This window comes from Rutidosis leptorrhynchoides, chromosome 7 (assembly GCF_046630445.1).
Source record: "Rutidosis leptorrhynchoides isolate AG116_Rl617_1_P2 chromosome 7, CSIRO_AGI_Rlap_v1, whole genome shotgun sequence".
Lineage (NCBI taxonomy): Eukaryota > Viridiplantae > Streptophyta > Magnoliopsida > Asterales > Asteraceae > Rutidosis > Rutidosis leptorrhynchoides.
This window is the reverse complement of record NC_092339.1, coordinates 371,192,594-371,208,630: the sequence shown is the minus strand read 5'-3', so window position 1 is coordinate 371,208,630 and position 16,037 is coordinate 371,192,594. Positions and strand designations below refer to the sequence as shown.

The 16,037-nt window shown below is 34.9% G+C and overlaps 1 long non-coding RNA gene across 2 annotated transcripts; it reads left to right on the top strand.

The window, feature by feature from the left end:
• Positions 1-13,543: 13,543 nt before the first annotated feature.
• LOC139860137 (uncharacterized) lies at positions 13,544-14,669 on the top strand. Of its 2 annotated transcripts, XR_011763196.1 has the most exons (5): positions 13,544-13,726; positions 13,812-13,841; positions 13,978-14,205; positions 14,286-14,315; positions 14,420-14,669. It is a non-coding gene; the product is annotated as an uncharacterized lncRNA (long non-coding RNA). The 2 variants fall into 2 exon arrangements; XR_011763195.1 differs by lacking the exon at positions 13,812-13,841.
• The last annotated feature ends 1,368 nt before the right edge of the window (positions 14,670-16,037 follow it).

Below are 16,037 nucleotides of genomic sequence, written 5' to 3'. Positions count from 1 at the left end.
ACTCCACGCAATTTAAACCGACCAACTCACATAAAGAGTTGATGAATCAGAAATATTCACCCCAAATTCACTCCCAAAATACACCATTCACATTCACTTCCCTTTCCATTCATCAAAAGATCCAGAGATTAGTATAGAGATAGATCGATCAAATTTGCTTCAAAAGCACTTGTTGAAAGATTCCGAACCCCTGATTGTTTTTGATAGGTCAAAGACCTATTTTCAGTGGATTATCACTTCCTCTCTGGGCACCAGGAACGAAAGACAAAAGTTATGAAGAAAGGGTATGCCGAATATATATATATATATATATATATATATATATATATATATATATATATATATATATATATATATATATATATATATATATATATATATATATATATATATATATATATAAGAGTAAAGTCTCTATAAATAAGGCAAAGAAACACCCTAGAAGTTGCCCTAAAGAATAATGGCGGAAGAGCCAAAGAAAATTCTAGACAAAATCTTAGCAAAATCCGCCTCTTCCGAAGAAAGCTTCTACGAATTCCAGACCGTTCTCTATCCAAAAATGGATACTCTAAAGAAACAAAGTCTATCAATTCTCTCAAAAAAAATCAAAAGATCTGGATACCTTTCACCGATCCATAAATTTTCCGACCAAACCCTATAACCCGTCTTCCTCTTGAAAGAATGCTTAGGAAGAAGATCAGTGCCGTCCTTACTTAACCGGTGGAGATATCGATGCTTTACCAAGCCTATGATGAGAACTGTTACACGACTGGCTTCTGAGCGATAATACAATTAGAATAGGACACCCTAAACACTTGAGTGATATGAGTGATCCGCTAGTGAGGAGCCTGATCATGTATACTCTACATCTGAGAGTTGGAAAGTACGCCTTTTTCACTATGGACGCGATTGAAATATAGCGATCAAATCATCAAAGCTCGAAACTTTTTCTAATACTTTTGAAAGATGTGCCGACTTCTGATGAAGGCATAATAAAAAGATCCACGGGTGGGGCAAGGGAGAGTCTATTGGAAAGATTCTTGACGACAAGCAAAGCCAAGTGTGGGGTATTTGATATCGGTCAAAAAGTCACATTTTTATCCCCAATATTAAGCCCTAGAACAATAAAGATTTAAACTTTGTCGGTAAAATTACCGTTTTTAGGTTGATTTTGTAGATTAAGTAATTACGAAGGCGATGCAAAAAGAATCAAGTAATACGGAGCCAAAACGAAGATTCTAGAGCGAAAACGGTGAAAGACAAGAAATCAAGTTACGATCCAGCAAATCAGCAAGCCAAACGGCTTGCCAAACGGGCTGCCAAATGGCCTGCTAGTGTGGCAAACAGCCTGCCAAATGCCCAGATCAAATGACTTCTTTAAACGGCTTGCCTTAGCAAACGAGCCCTGCAAACGGCTTACCAAACGGCCTGCCAGCCGTTTGCAGGCAAATTCGAAGTTTACTTAAAGGGCTTTCTCCATCCATTTCAACACACACTCAATTTGTAGTTCATTTCATATTTTCAAGCTTTTAGTTAGTTTTTAGTAGTAGTTAGCTTAGCTTTTATTTTCCGGAGGATATCCCGACGAGTCCCTGCGAGCTCGGGCAGATTTCTTCGGCCTTTTCAGGTTTTTATCCGAAACGCTTGTCTTTTGTATTAAACATGTGTTCTTACTTTTTATGTTTAATAATGTGTTTCGATATTACCATGATAGCTTAATTAATCTGTATGTTTCCATGATAGAAGTTTGGGTTAGCGTAATTATGTTAATTTAGTACGATTACTGTTATAATACTGAACTAGGAAGTCTGATAGATTCGTATGCTAGCATCTTAAGGATTGACCAACCTAGGTTGTGATCAGGACTATTCCACCTATATAGGATTAAGACCCCTGATTATACTGTATCTGAAGATTCTATGAACTCTGTATGACCGGAGTTCCCGAGAGGCATTTAATGCGCTTTTAGGACACGGAACTTAGGAATTGAGACATGAATGACCTAGTATGCCGATTGACTATTCCGAAGAGGCTTCTTAGGAGCTGTTAAGATCTAGTTAGTGCCTTCACTGTATGACCCAATCCTATTGCATGTTCTTGTGTGATTATTGCCTTAGGTCTTAGCCATATCAACTGTTTAGGTATTCATTAGATTTCTATCTGCTTTACTATCAGTATATTAACTGTGATGCTGTATAATGTTTGAATTGATATGATCTCATTAGTATGATGGAATGGTTGTTAGTTTTCATTTAAGGTTTTGCCAACTTAAACCGGCGGATTCCTTTCGTTTGTGATCAGTGTTCAATCAACACGGCACGTTGTTATTCAGTTAACTAAACTGATAATGAGGGTTAGGATTAGAGCTTAACTCACTAATAAACCTAGTACTTTACTGAGGATAACCTCCGAAGTATTGTTACCTTTCAATTATACGACCAAGTGACATACTTCTCACTGCTCAAAGAAAACTCTGAGAGTTCAGAGACAAGTAGGTCTGTGTAATTGGCTCATCCAACCAGATCTACATCATTCCAAGCATAGTCTTAACATAAGTATAATTACCTTTCCCTAACTCAATACTGATATCTTGGTCAACATTTCCCTGATCTGCATACTCCAGATATCCTTACACTTATTTACTTTTCTGCATTTAGGACTTTTAGCTAAAAACAACTACTATCTTTTATCCAGGTAATTTAACTAAAAGACAACTATCCACTTGATCTTCAATTCGTTAATCAGCAAAAAAAATACGACACTAGGTTAACTTACACCTTCTACACCTTAGAAAGTAAAAGTAAATTTAGGCCCCGCACAATATAAATAAACGAAGACACTGTGTGCTACCGAACTGGACATCCTGTGACCTAACGACACCGCACAAATAAAACCGTCCGTTAGTAGCATATCAGAGGGAGATGAAAACTCTAAATATTTTCATTCTCTCATTCGTAAACGGTATAGTAGGAACAATATAAGAGGGGTCTCGGTGAATGGACTATGGAATGAGGAACCGCATGATATTAAAGAGGAGGCATTTAAATTCTTCTCGTGCAACTTTAATAGTCAGAGTGTCGAAAGGCCTAGTATGGAGGATTTATGTTATCCCTCCTTGTCTCACGGCGAGGTTGAAAAGCTTGAATGTCCGATTGATGAGAAAGAAATATTTGAAGCTATTCACGATTGTGAAAGTTCTAAGGCCCCGGGTTCGCATGGTTACAATATGTTGTTTTTTGAGAAATTCTGGGATATTATCAAAACTGACCTCGTGGCGGCAATTACGTGGTTTTGGGAAAACGGGGAAATTTCTCGGGGGTGTAACGCATCTTTTATCACCTTCATCCCAAAAAAAACGGATCCTATAAGGTTCGGTGATTTTCGACCAATAAGTTTAATTAACAGCTATTATAAAATAATAGCGAAGATACTCTCTAATAGGCTTAGGAGAGTGATGCCTAATCTCTTGGGGTCAGAACAATCTGCCTTTTTGAAAGGACGTTATATTCTTGACGGAGCATTCATCGCAAATGAAACAGTCGATTTTTCAAAGTCCTCGAAAAGAAAAGGCATCATCTTTAAGTCGGACTTTGAAAAGGCATTTGATAGTTTGAATTGGGATTTTTTTATTGAAGTTATGCGGTGTATGGGATTCGGGGAAAAGTGGATGAAATGGATTTCGGCTTGTCTCAAATCGGCTTCGATCTCGATTTTGATCAATGCCTCACTAACCCGAGAATTCTCTTTGGGTAAAGGTGTCCGCCAAGGTGATCCATTGTCACATTTCCTCTTTATTCTTGCGGCGAAGGGGTTGAATATTCTCACTAAAGCGGCGGTTGATAAAGGATTATTTAAGGGTGTGGAAGTGGGAAAAGACAAAATTCTTATTTCACATCTCCAATATGCGGACAACACTATTTTTTTTTTTTTTTTGGAGAATGGAGTAGAGAGAATGCCCTTAATCTCATAGATATCCTCAAGTTTTTCGAGTTATCTTCTGGTCTTAAAGTAAATCTTCAAAAAAGTTGTCTGTATGGTGTGGGAACACATGTGGTGGAAGTTGAAGCTCTTGCTCCAAGGATGGTTTGTCAAGCCGGGAAATTTCCCTTCACTTACCTTGGTATCCTGATCGGTACTAATATGAATTGTTTAAGTGCATGGCAACCGGTTATTGACAAATTTAAAAATAGACTCTCGGATTGAAAATCACGCTCGATGTCCTTCGGTGGAAGATTAGTCCTCATTAAATCGGTTCTTAATAGTCTCCCATTGTACTACTTCTCGCTCTTCCGTGCCCCAACTTGTGTTATAAATATCCTTGAGAGTGTGAGACGTTCTTTTTTTTGGGGCAGGGGCGATTCGGGGTCCAAAATATCATGGGTTAAATGGGACAATGTCATTGCTCCTTATGGGGCGAGAGGGCTTAATATTGGGAGTTTAAAAATATAAAATCTTGCTTTTTTGGGTAAATAGTGGTGGAGGTTCAAACCGAAACCAACGCGCGATGGGTTAATTTAATTCGTAGTATTTATGGTACTCATGGTAACCTATTGTCGGGAAGTGAGGCCTCTCATGTACCGACCCTAGGGGTTTGGAATAACATAATTCGTGCAGGGAAACTTATTGAAGATTTACAAGTGAATTTCAAAACATCCTTCTCAAAGACGATTGGTGACGGAAGTTCTACTTCTTTTTAGAATGACCATTGGCTTAGAAACAATTGTTTTAGGATACTTTTCCCGAGACTCTTTAGGCTTGAAATAAGGCCTAATGTTACTGTTATGGAACGTGTTGCGGCTACTGGAAGATCTTCAACAGAACTGGCAGATGGTGAGTTCGGTTCAGGCCCAAATTGGTAATGGACACGGGCTCCTGTTGGACGTACAGGTGATGAATTGCAGCGGCTAAATAGGTTATTAGATACGGTTCAGCTTGTGCAAGGAAAGGCAGATTCATGGAGCTGGAATTTGGCTACGAATGGAAGCTTTTCAGTAAAAAAGTTGACGTCAATCATTGAAGAAAAGGTATTTGAGGAAGCCTTCAATAGGGGTGTTGAAACCAACCAAAACACCCTAATTCCAAAAAAGATCGAGATCTTCACATGGCGAGCTTTACAAAAGAGACTGCCGGTACGAGTCGAATTAGATAAAAGAGGTATTGATTTACATAGTGCCCATTGTCGTCTTTGTGATGACGACTTGGAATCGGTAGAACATATCCTTACTTATTGTAGTCGGGAGCAAGAGATATGGACCCGTATATATAATTGTTGGAAACTCGGTAACTTCTCGGCGTTCACTTTGCAAGAGGTCTTTTGTGGTAATATGTCGACTGATACTTTATCTGTGGGTTCAAGCATTTTGCAAGCGGTTTTTTGGGTTAGCGCTTACTTGATGTTGAAGAATCGTAATAACATGGTGTTCCGAAATCAAAGTTGGAGCGCGCCGGTTGCTCTAAACGAGATCCAATTATTATCCTTTGATTGGATTTCGCGGAGAGTAAAAAGCATTAAGATTGATTGGAACGAGTGGCTCATCAATCCGGAAAAATATCTATTGTAACTTGTGTTGCTTATAGATGCAATCTCGGCATCTGTTGTATTTGTTCCTGTAATTTTTTGTATCTGTGTCGTGTTTGTTCGTGTAGCCTTGGGCCTGCCTAAGTTTTGTTCTTTCTTGGTTTTTTAATGAAATGGCAGCTTTTCGAAAAAAAAATAATATTTATTTTCTTTGTTTCATGCGTGCAGCAACCAAAACAAGGGTAGTTGAGATTTAACTTTATGACTTGCTTTCATATTAAAATCAAAATGGCAGTTTAAAATAACACATGCATGAAACATGTTACATAAACAACAACTCGAATATGACATTATCTAAATAGAATTTAATACTATAATCAGCAATACATAAAAATATAAATGTATCGCATAAATACAGAGCCAGATTAATAGATTATGTGTTCATCTAAGAACTATGAACTGATATGCTTATATAGGTATATAATTACACCACAAATTTTCCTAGAACTGTTGGTGATTTAGGATTTTAAGAAAACAATTTTCCAATTAATTATTATCATGTACATACATATAATAACAATAACTTTAAGCGGAAACGTATTAATTATATTGAATTAAATAAATCACCAAAAACGGATCCATATGATTTATACGGTTAAATAAATAATTACAACAAGAGAGTTTAAAGATTATACCTTTCTTGTAGAACCGGATTGAAGGAAGAGAAACTAACAATCAAAAGTATGATTGCCGCTAGGGTAGTCCACACTACACTTCGAACAACGTCAAACGGATGCGCTAGTCCCGTCAAGTAATAATAAATAATTACAAGAATTATTTATATAAATTATAAAGAACAAAAGTTCCTATTTAGTTTACGTAAGGAAAAAAAACGAAAAAAGGGATTCGTAGTATTTTGCCGTCGAAAACGATGAATGAGTTTTTTTTATTCTGTCGAAAACTAAGATGGACAAAACTAACTTTGTGAGGTATTATTGTTGTGTGTCCACCGAATTAGAGAAACAACATATATATTTATACATGGCATAATGTCGGTTTAAAGAATAATAGGATAGGGTACATACGTATCCATTCCCAATTTAAATATCTAAATCCAAGTATTGTTTTGTTTTTCCTTGATCCATACTCAACTTAATTACTCGTAATTAATTAATAAACTATTTAACTAATTAATTAAATTAATTTTATTTATTACTTGAATAATATATATCACATATATATTATTAATTGACGTCTAGGTGTATAAGTGTGTGACCCCGAAGACTCAAATGAATTCAGCCATATAGTTATGTGTTGTACTTTGCGCATAAATCCTAGAGACTCCCACTTGTGTACGGCACAACACCAAGTAACTATACAAACAATGCTTAGCATCTAGCAACAAGCCATTATCCCCAAATTCACGTGAGGGTAGTTTCTCAGAACTGCTCATTTTAAGTGTTAATGTCATTTATCCCTTTGTTTCAGATACTTTAGTTAAACTTGAGACATGGATCATCAGTCATTCTCATTTGTTTAACAATTTAGTTTTCTCGATCTTAGAAATGAATTAGATCACCAAATTAATTAAGTATCATCTCAATTACATTTGGGTGCGGCCACACAAATATCTTATTCATTCATCGAGGAGCTCAAAAGTATCTAACTCCAAATATGTTGGAGGAACAAATCCTATTTTGCCTACACGTGTCTGTCACGAGCTTCACATTACACCCAATAATGGCTTTTATAACAGCCTTATTCAGGAAAGCGTTTAACCATATCAAAGTATAATGCTCCACACATCGAAACCGGCGTGCATCTCAAGTCAAAGGACTTATGACATAACCACTTGCGAGTTTCACTATTGACGCCGATCCATGCAGTGAAAACTCGAAGGTTGGGTCATTCCAATATTCATCCTATGAATACATGTGAGTTTGATAGTAATACATTACACCATATCAAACACTCACATTTGTCTTGGTTTGATGTTACTCCCGTATCATCAATCGACAATGGAAAATTTAGAATAAGTCATTATTCATGGATTTAAACATGCAAATATAGAACACAGTAATTATGAATAAAAACGATCATATCACAATATATCAATTCATTACAAATAAAAACTGCTTTCATGTTCCAATTATCAAAATACTAAAATTACATAAAACTATTAGCTGGTCTAAGCCCAATGTTCCTAGAATGCTCGACATGCTTGGTACAAGACATTGGCTTTGTGAACGGGTCAGCTATATTGTCTTCTGTTGGAACCTTTTGAATACATATGTCACCTCTCTCTATAACTTCAAGTATGTAGTGAAATTTTTGAAGGATGTGTTTGGCACCACGTAGAACTCCTGGTTCATTTGCTATTACTATAGCACCAGTATTGTCGCAATACATGTCCATGGGATTTTCAATACTGGGAACAACGCCAAGCCCAGATATGAATTTTCTGATCCAAACAGCTTCCTGAGCAGCTTCAGATGCAGCAATGTATTCTGATTCTGTTGTAGACATCGTTGTAGTGCTCTGCTTCGAGCTTCTCCAGCCGACTGCACCTCCGTTCATAACGAAAACGTAGCCAGATTGTGATCGACTATCATCTCGATCTGTTTCGAAACTAGCATCAGTGTAACACTTTACGCTCAGTTCATCGAAACCTCCGTAAACTAAGAACATATCTTTAGTGTTTCTTAAATACTTCAATATATTCTTTACAGTAGTCCAGTGACTATCACCTGGATTCTGTTGGTATCGGCTCATCATATTGAGAGCGAAAGAAAAATCTGGTCTAGTGCACCTCATAGCATACATGATGGATCCAATAGCTGAAGCATATGGGACTCCAATCATTCGCTTCACCTCTTCGGGTGTAGAGGGGGCTTGAGTCTTACTCAATACCACATTTGGTTGCATCGAAAGACTACCACGCTTGGAAGCTTCCATCTTAAATCGCTTTAAGATTTTGTCAACATATGCACTTTGACTTAAACCTATTAACCGCTTAGATCTATCTCTATAGATCTTGATTCCTAGGATATACGCTGCATCTCCCAGATCTTTCATAGAGAAACATTTTCCAAGCCAGGACTTAACGTCTTGTAGCGTTGGAATATGATTTCCCATGAGTAATATGTCATCAACATATAATATCAGAAAGACTTTAACGCTCCCACTAGCTCTCATGTACACACATGGTTGGTCAAGGTTTTGTGAGAAACCAAACTCTTTGATTTTCTCATCAAACTTCTTGTTCCAACTCCTTGATGCTTGCTTTAATCCATACATGGATTTCTAAAGCTTGCATACTTTATTAGGATACTTAGGATTCACAAACCCTTCAGGTTGCACCATATATACGTCCTCGCTAAGGTGACCATTTAGGAATGCGGTTTTGACATCCATTTGCCAAATTTCATAGTCATAGTACGTTGCTATAGCTATGAGTATCCTAATAGCTTTAATGTCTACCACTGGATAAAAGGTCTCTTCATAATCAACCCCGTAGGTTTGAGTATAACATTTTGCTACCAAGTGAGCCTTAAAGGTGTGTACATTTCCATCCATGTCGGTCTTCTTTTTGAAGATCCATTTACACCCAACAGGCTTGATGTTTGGTGGGAGATCAATTAAGCGCCAAACTTGATTATCTTTCATGGACTGCATCTCTTCATTCATAGCATCTTGCCATTTATTAGATTCAGGATCTGACAATGCAGCTTTGTAATTAGCGGGTTCGCCCAGATCCCCTAATTCCAAGTCCTCCATCGTAACCATAAGGTTTAACCTTTCAGGTGGACGAGATGTTCTATTAGATCTACGAATGAGACATACTTTGTCCTGTGTCTCGACACTTTCACGTTGAGGCTCAATACGAATTTTGCTAGTGCCTACAGAAGGTAATGTATCTTGTTCTTGAATTTCTTCAAGATCTACAGTGCTCCCACTTGCTTCCTGTAAGAGGAGACTCTTCTCCAAAAACTCGGCATATCTAGCAGTGAAAACCTTGTTTTCTGCTGGATAGTAGAAGTAGTATCCCATCGTTTCCTTTGGGTATCCTACAAAGATACACTTGATAGTTCTGGACTCAAGTTTGTTTGGCGTATCACGCTTCACGTGAGCCTCACAACCCCAGACTTTCAAGTAAGACAGATTTGGGACTTTTCATGACATATTTCATATGGTGTCTTGTTTACCTTCTTGGTTGGAACCATGTTGAGAATGCGTGCAGCAGACTCTAGAGCATATCCCCAAAAGGATGCTGGTAGAGTTGTTAGACTCATCATTGATCGAACCATGTCAAGTAAAGTTCGATTTCTCCTTTCTGACAATCCATTATGCTGAGGTGTGTAAGGAGGAGTAAACTATGAGACAATCCCACGATCTCTCAGATGATCTAAAAACTCTTGACTCATATATTCGCCTCCACGGTCGGACCGTAGAACCTTAATGGTCTTTCCGAGTTGATTTTCTACTTCATTTTGAAACGCTTTGAACGTTTCAAATACTTCATGTTTATGTTTAATCAAGTAAACATAACCATATCTACTGAAATTATCAGTAAAAGTAACGAAGTAGGTAGCTCCATCTCTAGACATTGCTCTGATACCACTGTTGGTGATTTAGGGTTTTAAAAAAATAATTTTCCAATTAATTATTATCATGTACATACATATAATAACAATAACTTTAAGCGGAAGCGTATTAATTATATTGAATTAAATAAATCACCAAAAACGGATCCATATGATTTATACGGTTAAATAAATAAATACAACAAGAGAGTTTAAAGATTATACCTTTCTTGTAGAACCGGATTGAAGGAAGAGAAACTAACAATCAAAAGTATGATTGCCGCTAGGGTAGTCCACACTACACTTCGAACAACGTCAAACGGATGTGCTAGTCCCGTCAAGTAATAATAAATAATTACAAGAATTATTTATATAAATTATAAAGAACAAAAGTTCCTATTTAGTTTACGTAAGGAAAAAAAACGAAAAAAGGGATTCGTAGTATTTTGCCGTCGAAAACGATGAATGAGTTTTTTTTTTCTGTCGAAAACTAAGATGGACAAAACTAACTTTGTGAGGTATTATTGTTGTGTGTCCACCCAATTAGAGAAACAACATATATATTTATACACTGCATAATGTTGGTTTAAAGAATAATAGGATAGGGTACATACGTATCCATTCCCAATTTAAATATCTAAATCCAAGTATTGTTTTGTTTTTCCTTGATCCATACTCAACTTAATTACTCGTAATTAATTAATAAACTATTTAACTAATTAATTAAATTAATTTTATTTATTACTTGAATAATATATATCACATATATATTATTAATTGACATCTAGGTGTATAAGTGTGTGACCCCGAAAGCTCAAATGAATTCAGCCATATAGTTATGTGTTGTAACTTGCGCATAATCCTACAAGAACTTATATTAAAAGTTACGATGCATATATGGGTGTATATTTTACAACTTAAACAAGTTATTATTTATCATTATATATATACATTAAACTAGTCATTATCACTATCCATATATATCTGAATATACCTAGTCTTCCACGAAGAGGCTGATATGTAACATATATTATTTAATAACTTATAATAATCAGAAAATTTCAACAGAGTAATTATTAAATGTATTGACCAAACATTATATATAGACCGATTCAACAAGGAAATATATAATCTGATTCCGGAAACGTTATCTAACAGCAAACATAAAGCAGAATATAGTCACTTATATAACCGTATATTATAATTTTAATAATATGTAGAAATTAGCAGCAATTATGTGAACCAAAAGCAGATAATTAACGCATATTAAACCCAGATCTTTCAAAGGCTCATGTTTGGGTGAATGAACGTGCGTTGTCTGATTTCGATAAGGGGGACGGAGCTTGAACCATTTAGTTGGAGGGGCCGAAATTATTCCAAAATAAATGTACTTCTAATACACATTTAAAAATATAAAACCATCTTAACAAATAAACTAAAAGAACAACATATCATGTTTTCTATGTGTGAAAGTTTACATATGATAAGATGAAATGACGTTTATGATCAACTATAATGAAAATTCATATATATTACTAGTAAAATTGTACTTATGATTCACGTAAATCTTATTTATTTTTATCCAAAAATGAAGGTTTATTAAGTATTGTTTAAAGTAAAAATGAAGTTTAGGAGATATATATTATAGAAAATATGGCATAAGATGAGATATTCATGTTACTTCCTTTATTTAATAGGGGCTAAAAGGGTAAATATAATCATCAAAAGGGTTAATGTAATGAATCAGTTACTCGTGTAATATGATATCTATAGTTAACAGTTAAATTTTTGGGGGGATCACAACCCCTTCCAGCCCCAACAATCCTCCGTCCTTGGTAACTGGTATGTGTTTCGCTCACGGTGTTTTAGTTAATTCGAATTGTGCTATCATGGCTTCCGTTGGCGTTGATGCTGTTGTGGAGGATGGAAGGGGTTCAGGGTTAGATCAAACCGAGGGAGGTCTTAATCAAGATGTTACGACTGATGTGCTTAAGAATGGAGGTGGTATCCAATTCGGGAGTCTCGATGATCCGGTGATTACAATGATTAATGTGGAGGGCAACTTGATGAAGGAGAAGTCTTCGGTTGGTGTTGATGTTGTTTCGACTAGTGGTGAGACTAGAGGGTGTCTTAGATTTAAGAAACAAGTTGATGAAAACAAATTTGTTTGTTTGCAAAATGACGTGGATGTGTGGGACTTTGGTGAAACTTTGTTAGATCTTTTCAAAGAGCCTATTGTTACTGTCTCATTTAAGAAAAAGAGTTCGAAGTTGATTATGGACATGGCTGGGTTGATGAGAAGGGATGGTGAATTAATAAGATCTTCAGGCGACAAAGCTAGTGGTTCTCAAGGTTTGAGTGATCGGGGTTTACAACGAACTTCGTCGGTTCCTTTAAACGTTTCGGACAACGTTCTTTCATTTGCGTACACATCTAGGAGTGGAAAAAATGTTATTGCAGAAAAATCGGATGGGAAAGTCTCTTGGTTGGAACTTCGTAACAGCAACGGTTTACCCAAGGTCGTTTAGTTCGGTTTATGATGGTTGTGTCGGTTCTTGTCGGTATTATGTTTCTTGTTTTTTCACTTGTTTTGTTGCTAGCTTTGTATGTCTAATTGGTGTAGGTGTTTTAGCCCGACTTATGCTTGGTTTAGTTAGTCCTTGGTTTGTGTCTTTTGATCTCGAGCCTTTTCTTTGTCTTGTCTTGTTTTTATCCGTTTTGTAGGTTCCTTCATTTTCCGATGAAGGTTCCTTCATTTTCCGATGAAGGTTCCTTCATTTTCCGATGAAGGTTCCTAGTTCTTAATAGTAATCGTTTTTTTGCCACACAAAAAAAAAAAAAAAAAAAAAAAAAAACGCATATTAAACCAGAAACTGCAGTACGTAATCAGTTTATATTGCAACGTCTAGTTCAATCACGATAATTTGTTATGATTTATAAGTCATCAGTTTCGTATACGAATCTGTTTAAGTTTGTAGGTAAAATATATACGAAACTGAAATAATTTAACATATTATCACAAATTTAATAATCAGATTGCTAATGAATAATCAAAATAAGAGATCTAACCGAATAATCAAAATTCTCCAAATTCAATTTTGATAATATGGTTGTTTATGTATTTTATTGGAAAATTATTACGGAAAATTGTGATAAGAGTTTTATAAACTGAAGAATTAATTTAAGCTTGAAGCTTGACTTTTAATGGAGAAATACTCTAAACAAGAACTGATTTAATTAAATGAAGATGTGTTAGTTATTTTAATACATCAAGTGTGCTTCTGTTATTATTAAAGTTGTCATGTTTATTTGTTGTTTGTATGTAAATATATCATCTATGAATTTATTTTATATTGTTGTTCTTTCTTCACTACTTCAATTGACGATTTAACATAGGAAACACTTGCACATTTAACATTAGTATCTTATCTCTTTCAGTTACTTAACGATTGAGGATGTAAATTTTAAAAGAAACAAACATCAGTAGCGGCGGCAACAATTTGATGATTTGGCCTGCTAGGTTCACAAGATGGTGCAAAATAGAAGAATGAACAAAATATACCATCACCAACAGTCATGGCTAACCTTTTATACCACCCAAACGGACACCTTCTCATACTAAATGGTTTGTTTAATATGTGATTTTCACAATATTCACTGTTAAATGGTGCTTATAAATTTTTTTCCCTGATCATGTTTACTAGTTGCAGATGATGCTACACTTATTCTCTGAAGAAACGGTATTAATTTAATCAAACAATAATAGTTTTGAAAAGATTTCTTAGTCTACTTGAGTTTTTGTTTTGTTTTGTTTTGTTTTTGGTTTTTCCCTTAGCGTATTGCCTATTAACGAATTTTTTTTTGCTAATATTTCAGGTTGTTACTATCCTTGCTTTTTCGTTTCCCCTGAAGGCTATATTATGGTGTTTTTCCCATTTGTTTTGTATTCTGACTATTATGTGACATAATTTTATTTATATTTGTTTATTGTTTATTGTTTTTTGGATTAACTTTATTAACTAATTTTATTTATATTTTTTTCTCTCAGGTTGTTTATTGGACTCACAATTTAGGTTGGTTCTGTTGTTAACTTCCATCTTCACTGTAAGTAATTTGAATCTCACCATTATTTGCTTTAATCTTTATTTATTTTAAATCGTGTTTTGTTTACTAGATTGTATTAGTTGGTTCTACTTATAACTTCCACCTTCACTGTAAGTAATTTGAATACCACCATTGTTTTTTATTTATTTGTTTTATTTTTTATTTATTTTAAATCATGTTTCGTTTGCCGATTGTATTGAACATTTAGTGATAGTTGCTTATATTGGATAGAATGAGTTGACGTTGGAAAATGTAGTCACAAATCAGTTACATACAATCCCTGGTCCTTGGAGATCAGCCTATGGAAAGAGTAGCTTGGTACACTTTTTCTTCATTTGTTACCATAATCCCACGTTTATATCTGCACACTGGTAACTAGAGTATCTTATGTTAGATGGTCAGGAGGTCAGTGATGTTGAAGGTTTAGTTACAAAAAAGGTGATCTTCAAGTTACTCTCTCTGTTTTCAGGTACTCATTTTTCCTTCTAGCTTTACTTTGTTAAGGCACTTCAAAAATTTTGTTTTTTTGATTAGACACGGTTACTTATTAATCTTCAACTTTTTAGTATAATTATTTGTCCACTGTTTTTAATAACATATTGTATGAAATGATTCAGGAACCACACTGTAAAAACAAATGGATGGTTTATGAAGGAATTAGACCGCAGTTCAATAGCTTAAGACAAGATCTTACTAGTTGAAGGCTCATGAAGCAATGCAAGCCCAAACAATGTGTATGTATTCCTTTTGCAGCAACATGCATCAGCTCTTATATATATATATATATATATATATATATATATATATATATATATATATATATATATATATATATATATATATATGTAAGAACATAAAGTAACAAATTACTTTTAACACTATGTAATATGTAACAAACAACCGATACTGTAACTATTATCCTCCAATTGTTCACAAAATACCGCTGCAAAACGCGGTCCACTCTACTAGTTAAATTTAAATATTATAATATTAAATTTAGATTTAGATATAATATAATATAATATGATATAATAATAATATTATAACATAAAATATTATAACATAAAATATTGTACCTCCTATTTATTGTTACCGGCTCATGGTATTTTATCAATTATTTGTTTTAAAATGGTTTTAACAGACGTGTTCTAATCTATGCCTTAGTGTTAAATACTAATATTTTCTATATAAATATTATCAGTAATAAAGAGTTTTTCCCCATATCCTTTGAGTCATGGGATAGGGAGAGGTAATGAGTTAGATCCTTAGGAATGACATGATTTTTTTAACCAATTCAACATCAATAATGGTGGTATATATTGACCATATAGGGAGGTTTTACCGAATTCGTTCACGGACCTCTACCCGGAACGTTGCCGAATGGATGTATTCCCGAGTACCGTCGATCGGGTTCTGGTTTATGCCTGAACGTGTGTGTTACGTGCAAATGATGAGGGTCGTTGAAATAAATAATCTACTGATGCAATCAAATCTCCGTTCAAAAAAAGTAATAAAGAGCTTTTTCATTGTAATTGTATTATACAGTATCAATATTAATATTATCGAATACTAACTTATACAATTGTCGTGCAATGCACGAGCTCATAAAACTAGTGTGTGTGTGTGTGTGTGTGTGTGTGTGTGTGTGTGTGTGTGTGTGTGTGTGTGTATATATATATATATATATATATATATATATATAATGTTCACCACAAGACTTGAACTCTTGACCTAACGGTCAGGTCAAAGAGCCACATCGATACCGTCAGTAAATGACCCTTTAATTTTTATTTAAGGGATTTTATCGTATATACCCTTATTAACTAGTCAAA